Here is a 10,000-nt window from a genome sequence, read left to right as displayed (position 1 = left end):
GGTACAATAAGATTATGTACTTGATAAACATTTAAGGTTTAAAAGGAAAAAATGTCAGAGTAAATGCTAGATAGAGGAAGAGCCTAGAGGAAAACATGAGGAGTAGTGGGGTTCCGGAGGGTGGTGGGTTTAGTCTGGTTTGGAACATTGACAGAGCCACTGATTTTTAAAGTGAAGGGTTAGATTTTTCTTGAATTTGGATAAAGAGGTGATGGTGGTGAGTTGAGGCGGAAGGGAATTCCATATTTTACCAATGGAATTTGCAAACAGCGAGTCACCTCCAGAGTTACAGGATTTGATTGTTTGAGCAAGTAGCCTATTTGCTGAACGCAGACTAGTTAGGTTTAGATATGGGGTGATTAAATTACGCAGTGCAGGGATGGAGTCAGGTTGATGGAGGATCTTGAAAGCTATTGTTAGCTGGGTTTGTTGAAGTAGGTTAGGTAGTTCCACCCAGCCTAGGTTGTGCAGGTTGATACAGTGATGGGTTTTGTAAGGCATGCCAGTAACAAATCTAGCAATGTGATTGTAGCAGCCAGAGAGCTTATTTAGGTCAGATTTGTACAGGTTGGTAAGTATGGGTGAGGCATAAAGGAGTGAAGAGAGGAGATGAGAGCGGGCTGTGGCTTCTCTTGCTTTGGGAGTAAGAAAGAATCTTATTCTATAAAGAGACCCCAGTTTTTTGTTAACTGTTGTAATAGTTTGGTTAATGTGAAGGCAATGATAATCAGGCGACCTGGTATATTATCAGGGCCCATGACTGAAGTGTTAATCTGATATATTATCAGGGCCCATGACTGAAGTGTTAACCTGGCATATTATCAGGGCCCATGACTGAAGTGTTAACCTGGCATATTATCAGGGCCCATGACTAAAGTGTTAACCTGATATATTATCAGGGCCCATGACTAAAGTGTTAACCTGGCATATTATCAGGGCCCATGACTGAAGTGTTAACCTGGCATATTATCAGGGCCCATGACTGAAGTGTTAACCTGGCATATTATCAGGGCCCATGACTGAAGTGTTAATCTGATATATTATCAGGGCCCATGACTGAAGTGTTAACCTGGCATATTATCAGGGCCCATGACTGAAGTGTTAACCTGGCATATTATCAGGGCCCATGACTGAAGTGTTAATCTGATATATTATCAGGGCCCATGACTGAAGTGTTAACCTGGCATATTATCAGGGCCCATGACTGAAGTGTTAACTTGGTATATTATCAGGGCCCATGACTGAAGTGTTAACCTGGTATATTATCAGGGCCCATGACTGAAGTGTTAACTTGGTATATTATCAGGGTCCATGACTGAAGTGTTAACTTGGTATATTATCAGGGCCCATGACTGAAGTGTTAACCTGGTATATTATCAGGGTCCATGACTGAAGTGTTAACCTGATATATTATCAGGGGCCATGACTGAAGTGTTAACTTGGTATATTATCAGGGCCCATGACTGAAGTGTTAACCTGGTATATTATCAGGGCCCATGACTAAAGTGTTAACCTGGCATATTATCAGGGTCCATGACTGAAGTGTTAACTTGGTATATTATTAGGGTCCATGACTGAAGTATTAACTTGGTATATTATCAGGGCCCATGACTGAAGTGTTAACCTGGCATATTGTCAGGGCCCATGACTAAAGTGCTAACCTGGCATATTATCAGGGTCCATGACTGAAGTGTTAACTTGGTATATTATTAGGGTCCATGACTGAAGTATTAACTTGGTATATTATCAGGGCCCATGACTAAAGTGGTAACCTGGCATATTATCAGGGTCCATGACTGAAGTGTTAACTTGGTATATTATTAGGGTCCATGACTGAAGTATTAACTTGGTATATTATCAGGGCCCATGACTGAAGTGTTAACCTGGCATATTATCAGGGCCCATGACTAAAGTGTTAACCTGGCATATTATCAGGGTCCATGACTGAAGTGTTAACTTGGTATATTATTAGGGTCCATGACTGAAGTATTAACTTGGTATATTATCAGGGCCCATGACTGAAGTGTTAACTTGGTATATTATCAGGGCCCATGACTGAAGCGTTAACCTGGTATATTATCAGGGCCCATGACTAAAGTGTTAACCTGGCATATTATTAGGGTCCATGACTGAAGTGTTAACTTGGTATATTATTAGGGTCCATGACTGAAGTATTAACTTGGTATATTATCAGGGCCCATGACTGAAGTGTTAACCTGATATATTATCAGGGCCCATGACTGCAGTGTTAACCTGGCATATTATCAGGGTCCATGACTGAAGTGTTAACTTGGTATATTATCAGGGTCCATGACTGAAGTGTTAACTTGGTATATTATTAGGGTCCATGACTGAAGTGTTAACCTGGCATATTATCAGGGTCCATGACTGAAGTGTTAACTTGGTATATTATCAGGGCCCATGACTGAAGTGTTAACCTAGCATATTATCAGGGTCCATGACTGAAGTATTAACTTGGTATATTATCAGGGCCCATGACTGAAATGTTAACCTGGTACATTATCAGAGCCCATGACTGAAGTGTTAACCTGGTATATTATCAGGGCCCATGATTGAAGTGTTAACCTGGTATATTATCAGGGCCCATGACTGAAGTGTTAACCTGGCATATTATCAGGACCCATGACTAAAGTGTTAACCTGGCATATTATCAGGGTTCATGACTGAAGTATTAACTGGGTATATTATCAGGGCCCATGACTAAAGTGTTAACCTGGCATATTATCAGGGTCCATGACTGAAGTGTTAACTTGGTATATTATTAGGGTCCATGACTGAAGTATTAACTTGGTATATTATCAGGGCCCATGACTGAAGTGTTAACCGGGTATATTATCAGGGCCCATGACTGCAGTGTTAACCTGACATATTATCAGGGTCCATGACTGAAGTGTTAACTTGGTATATTATCAGGGTCCATGACTGAAGTGTTAACTTGGTATATTATTAGGGTCCATGACTGAAGTGTTAACCTGGCATATTATCAGGGTCCATGACTGAAGTGTTAACTTGGTATATTATCAGGGCCCATGACTGAAGTGTTAACCTGGCATATTATCAGGGTCCATGACTGAAGTATTAACTTGGTATATTATCAGGGCCCATGACTGAAATGTTAACCTGGTACATTATCAGAGCCCATGATTGAAGTGTTAACCTGGTATATTATCAGGACCCATGATTGAAGTGTTAACCTGGTATATTATCAGGGCCCATGACTGAAGTGTTAACCTGGCATATTATCAGGACCCATGACTAAAGTGTTAACCTGGTATATTATCAGGATCCATGACTAAAGTGTTAACCTGGTATATTATCAGGATCCATGACTAAAGTGTTAACCTGGTATATTATCAGGGTCCATGACTGAAGTGTTAACCTGGTATATTATCAGGACCCATGACTAAAGTGTTAACCTGGCATATTATCAGGACCCATGACTAAAGTGTTAACCTGGCATATTATCAGGACCCATGACTGAAGTGTTAACTTGGGATATTATCAGGGCACATGACTGAAGTGTTAACCTGGCATATTATCAGGACCCATGACTAAAGTGTTAACCTGGCATATTATCAGGGCCCATGACTGAAGTGTTAACTTGGGATATTATCAGGGCCCATGACTGAAGTGTTAACTTGGTATATTATCAGGGCCCATGACTAAAATGTTAACCTGGCATATTATCAGGGTCCATGACCAAAGTGTTAACCTGATATATTATCAGGGCCCAGGATTGAAGTGTTAAAATGGTATATTATCAGAGCCCATGACTGAAGTGTTAACCTAGTATATTATCAGGGCCCATAACTGAAGTGTTAACCTGGTATATTATCAGGGTTCACGACTGAAGTGTTAACCTGATATATTATCAGGGCCCATGACTGAAGTGTTAACCTGGTATATTATCAGGGCCCATAACTGAAGTGTCAACCTAGTATATTATCAGGGTCCATGACTGAAGTGTTAACTTGGTATATTATCAGGGCCCATAACTGAAGTGTTAACCTAGTATATCAGGGTCCATGACTGAAGTGTTAACCTGTTATATTATCAGGGCCCAAGACTGTAATGTTAAACTGGTATATTATCAAGGCCTATGACTGAAGTGTTCTTAGCTGTTCTTAGCTTTTGAGAGGGGTGAGAGAACTTGTTCCATGGTAATTTTAGGGGATGGCTGGGATTGTGGAACCTGTGGAATGGCTATAGCTGTAGGTGAAGTAAAATTTGCAGTAAATTTGTCAGCAAGGATATTGGTTATTTCCTTTGGATTACAGTGTGTATTATTACTGTATAGTACTTCCAAACATTGTTGAGCATTAGTTCTTAACGTCCTATCATAGTTAAAGAAATATTTCTAGTTATTTTTTAGGGGGGTTATTTTCATCTCATATTCAGCTTTGAGCTTCCCAGTAGGTTCATAATTAAGTACTATGCAACTGGTCTGCAGACCGTTTCAAGCCTAGCCAAAACCCCCTATTTAAAATTTATGTCTAGCCTCAAGGAGGTAAAGACAAGAAAGGCCAGGAGAGAATTTGAAGCTGCTCATCCAATTATGTAGGTTTACCTTGAAAGTGACAAGGGTGCTGCTCTGCCTGACATGTAGTGGACGTTTGTTCCAGAGCTGAGGGATACATTGGGATATGAATGTATCATGTCAGCATGTCTTTTTTTATCTGCTAATGAAGGTTTAGTTCCTTGAAGTGAGTATTTGATGTACCATTAGTTCTGTAAAGGAGTAGAAATTGAAATATGGTGGGATCTCTCATGGAACAAAAGGTTAGGCATAGATTGCCATAGAGGAGTCTGTAAGAGACTGAGTACAGAGAAAGGTTCTTTACCAGTTTTGCCTAATTGTTCTCCTAAAGGAAAACTCCAACTTCGAACTCAAAAAATGTTTTTTTCCATTGGAACTTTCTTTTCTGAGCTATTCTAATGCAATATATCTTAGTGCTTCTTAATTTTAATGTTTTCCCCAAAATGGCTGACAATGGAGTGTGGCATATTAACATGATCTTGTTTTAGTGCTTTCTTGTCTCCTTCCCAGAATACATTTCAAGCCCCTTTATTTTAGTCATGGTGGACATAAGGAAGTGATGATGCTTTCCTAGTCCATTAAGATACGTGGCAATGGTGTGAGTCACAGCCATCTTGCACACCTTATGTAGCAGGAGTGCTTGCATTTTATTTCTAAATGACCATCATATATATTTCTCCCAGAGCCTGCTACAAGCAGTACAGAGCAATTTTACAGCTGTAGACTAAGAAAGCAGGTAAATTTCAAGCTTTTGTAAGGATTGTCATTTTGTAGTTCGGTGTTATGAGCACGGACATACCCTACCCAACATTCCTCCTGAGATGTCACTAGCACTGTAATCTAGGAGCTGTTAACTCTTCCAAGTGTTATGTGCTGTTCACCAGTATCTACAGCAGTAGGAAGATTTTTTTTGTTGTCTTAAATGTTGGAGAAACATGTTGATGTACTTGCTATTTTTGTTCAAAGGTATTTTACAAGTTCATTAAAAAATGATTTTGTATTAGGCGATTTTTGGAGGCACAAATGGCATCATACGTTACATTTTTCTACTTCTGCTGCACTGCTATCCCTTGATTTATATTGCAGCATACTGACCACTTCATCAAAACTATAATCTTTGAACACAGTATCAGTACTTCTGTGTTTAAGTCTAACATTTCTATGAAACTGTTGCAGTTGAGGAAAATGCCACTTATAAATGGATCACTATACAAAACATTTAGTCACCTATTAGGGTTGGAATCTTTTTTTTAGATGTCCAAAGAGATTATGCAAGACAAACCGTGCCATCATAAAATGAACAGTAATTATTTATTTTCATTTTATCATCAAGATAAGGTCTCTGCGATGTGCAATGTTGTTTTGATATTAGCAACAACACACCAAACAGCCAATGCCTTTCTTCACTTTATTGTAAGATCTGGTACCTCGGCAATTCGCCTTCAAGGATCACAATTAATCACTGCACACTGTCAGCTTTTATAGTGAATATTCAAACAATTAATTAAGCAATAATCCAATTAATACACAAAAACTCTTTTAAAGTGACCTTGTAAATAACAAATTTAACATTTTAAACTTGTATTTAAATTCACATATAACAAAATAAAATACAATGCTTTTATACATCATATATAAATTGTTTATAAAATTCTTTAATGAAAATTTATAGTAAAATATTTTATATTTTTATATACATATATATATATATATATATATATATATATATATATATATATATATATATATGTGTGTGTGTGTTATATATTCAAAATATTTCAAAATATTTGTTTCCAAACTCCATCATATGCCCAATTCTAAGTTTAAACCAAAGGGCTTTAAAGTATTAAACTTGAGAATCATCCTTGTCTCTAACTCTAAAAGTTTATTGGTGATATTATCACCACTACAAACAAACGGTCTCCCTAAAACTCCATATTTTAAACTATCAGTCTTTCCCTTGTGAATTTCCAAAAAATGTTTGGCTACAGGGCTAAGTAAATTTGAATTACGAATATCTCTCAGATGTTCCAGAATCCTAACTCTAACCATTCTCTTGGTTTGACCAATATACCAAGTGTTGTGACAACTAGAAGTCAAGGCATATACTACCCCAATAGATTTACAATTAAAATAATGTCTAGGGGTGTGGATTGTGTCATTAATAGAACTGATATTAATGACCCTATCACAAAGACTACAAGAATTGCATCTAAATGTGCCTACATTAGTGACCTGGGGGGCTATTTTATTACAACAGTTGTTATTTAATATATCCTTTAAATTTTTTCCTTTTTTAAAAGTAAATATGATATGATATGATATTAGTTTAGTTAGAAGATTTTGGTACTTGGTGTGTGAGGACGAAGGTATAGGTGAACTGTTTCCATATCATAGAGTTAGGATTCTGGAACATCTGAGAGATATTCATAATTCAAATTTACTTAGCCCTGTAGCCAAATATTTTTTGGAAATTCACAAGGGAAAGACTGATAGTTTAAAATATGGAGTTTTAGGGAGACTGTTTGTTTGTAGTGGTGAGAATATCACCAATAAACTTTTAGAGTTAGAGACAAGGATGATTCTCAAGTTTAATACTTTAAAGCCCTTTGGTTTAAACTTAGAATTGGGCATATGATGGAGTTTGGAAATATATATTTTAAAATATTTTGAATATATAACACACACACATATATATATATATATATATAAAAATATAAAATATTTTACTATAAATTTTCATTAAAGAATTTTATAAACAATTTATATACGATGTATAAAAGCATTGTATTTTATTTTGTTATATGTGAATTTAAATACAAGTTTAAAATGTTAAATTTGTGTATTAATTGAATTATTGCTTAATTAATTGTTTGAATATTCACTATAAAATCTGACAGTGTGCAGTGATGTAAATCTATTGGGGTAGTATATGCCTTGACTTGTAGTTGTCACAACACTTGGTATATTGGTCAAACCAAGAGAATGGTTAGAGTTAGGATTCTGGAACATCTGAGAGATATTCGTAATTCAAATTTACTTAGCCCTGTAGCCAAACATTTTTTGGAAATTCACAAGGGAAAGACTGATAGTTTAAAATATGGAGTTTTAGGGAGACCGTTTGTTTGTAGTGGTGATAATATCACCAATAAACTTTTAGAGTTAGAGACAAGGATGATTCTCAAGTTTAATACTTTAAAGCCCTTTGGTTTAAACTTAGAATTGGGCATATGATGGAGTTTGGAAATAAATATTTTGAAATATTTTGAATATATAACACACACATATATATATATAAAAATATAAAATATTTTATTATAAATTTTCATTAAAGAATTTTATAAACAATTTATATATATTTAAATATATTTATTTAGGGAAAGACTGATAGTTTAAAATATGGAGTTTTAGGGAGACCGTTTGTTTGTAGTGGTGATAATATCACCAATAAACTTTTAGAGTTAGAGACAAGGATGATTCTCAAGTTTAATACTTTAAAGCCCTTTGGTTTAAACTTAGAATTGGGCATATGATGGAGTTTGGAAATATATATTTTGAAATATTTTGAATATATAACACACACATATATATATATAAAAATATAAAATATTTTACTATAAATTTTCATTAAAGAATTTTATAAACAATTTATATATGATGTATAAAAGCATTGTATTTTATTTTGTTATATGTGAATTTAAATACAAGTTTAAAATGTTAAATTTGTTATTTACAAGGTCACTTTAAAAGAGTTTTTGTGTATTAATTGGATTATTGCTTAATTAATTGTTTGAATATTCACTATAAAAGCTGACAGTATGCAGTGATGTAAATCTATTGGGGTAGTATATGCCTTGACTTGTAGTTGTCACAACACTTGGTATATTGGTCAAACCAAGAGAATGGTTAGAGTTAGGATTCTGGAACATCTGAGAGATATTCGTAATTCAAATTTACTTAGCCCTGTAGCCAAACATTTTTTGGAAATTCACAAGGGAAAGACTGATAGTTTAAAATATGGAGTTTTAGGGAGACCGTTTGTTTGTAGTGGTGATAATATCACCAATAAACTTTTAGAGTTAGAGACAAGGATGATTCTCAAGTTTAATACTTTAAAGCCCTTTGGTTTAAACTTAGAATTGGGCATATGATGGAGTTTGGAAATAAATATTTTGAAATATTTTGAATATATAACACACACATATATATATATAAAAATATAAAATATTTTACTATAAATTTTCATTAAAGAATTTTATAAACAATTTATATATGATGTATAAAAGCATTGTATTTTATTTTGTTATATGTGAATTTAAATACAAGTTTAAAATGTTAAATTTGTTATTTACAAGGTCACTTTAAAAGAGTTTTTGTGTATTAATTGGATTATTGCTTAATTAATTGTTTGAATATTCACTATAAAAGCTGACAGTGTGCAGTGATTAATTGTGATCCTTGAAGGCGAATTGCCAAGGTACCAGATCTTACAATAAAGTGAAGAAAGGCATTGGCTGTTTGGTGTGTTGTTGCTATCATCTTTGCTGTTGCTGTGTTTTGTTTTGATATTACTTTATCTATTAAGATGATTAAATGTAGTATTAAATATTTCTGTAACATTTACTGACAACTCAGAAAATATTTTTCTTGTGAAGTATCAACAGATTTATTATTTTCATGCTTCCCCAGGACAGACTGCCCAAATCTGGACTTCTCTGCAAAAAACTAGAGTTGTGTGGTAACGCTATCAACTATGTGCACTGATTATGTTTTTCTTCCTGTCTGCAATAAAGACAGCAGAAAACAGTTTCACAGCTCTCTGCCCTTTTTATAGCAGCTGCTGAGCTCCTGACATCATCAGGACTAATTGCACATCTAAGATTGTCGTCAGTACCTGAGAGGGTTAAACTACAGATTTTTCTGTGTATATGGTATGTCATGTAGGTAGAGACAAATTCCTCTGCAAAGTATGTGAGAAGTTAAGCTTAAAAAACTAGGTGGGCTTTCCAGTCATTTGATTCCAAGGAAAGGAAATGAACAGTTTACAAAGTCTATGCAGGTTTCTGGTACCTATACAATACTGGAACCATATTGTAGGAAGAAACACAACTTAAGGGTTTAGTTAACCTGTATTAAAGGTAGAGTTTTCCTTTAAGTTAGGTAAAATGAGACATCATATAAGCATTAAGCAATTTCTTTCTTTTGTTATATAATTTATTTATATGGGTTTGCCACCACAGTTTTTTTTAAATTTCAGATTATATTTGGTGTGGATATGGATTGCCTTATTAATTCAGACTTAGAAATGGGATCCATTGGAGGAAGATTACATCAGAATTTATACAGGTCATCAACTAACTAAAGAATGTTTGCTTTTGAGAATTTATACAGGGTCGATCAACTTTAAACAGGATGATTTATAAGAAGCTGTGCAAAAGGGAA

At 34.9% G+C, this 10,000-nt stretch overlaps 1 protein-coding gene across 3 annotated transcripts in view; it reads right to left on the bottom strand.

The window, feature by feature from the left end:
• Nucleotides 1-10,000, bottom strand: part of LOC122815133 (gastrula zinc finger protein XlCGF26.1-like) — a 94,228-nt gene that overhangs the window by 53,920 nt on the left and 30,308 nt on the right. The gene's annotated exons all lie outside the window — the stretch shown is intronic.

Source organism: Protopterus annectens, chromosome 11.part0, assembly GCF_019279795.1.
Source record: "Protopterus annectens isolate FY-2018-M chromosome 11.part0, PAN1.0, whole genome shotgun sequence".
NCBI lineage: Eukaryota > Metazoa > Chordata > Ceratodontiformes > Protopteridae > Protopterus > Protopterus annectens.
Note: the sequence above shows the minus strand (reverse complement) of the source record. Positions and strands in the feature narration are given on the sequence as shown.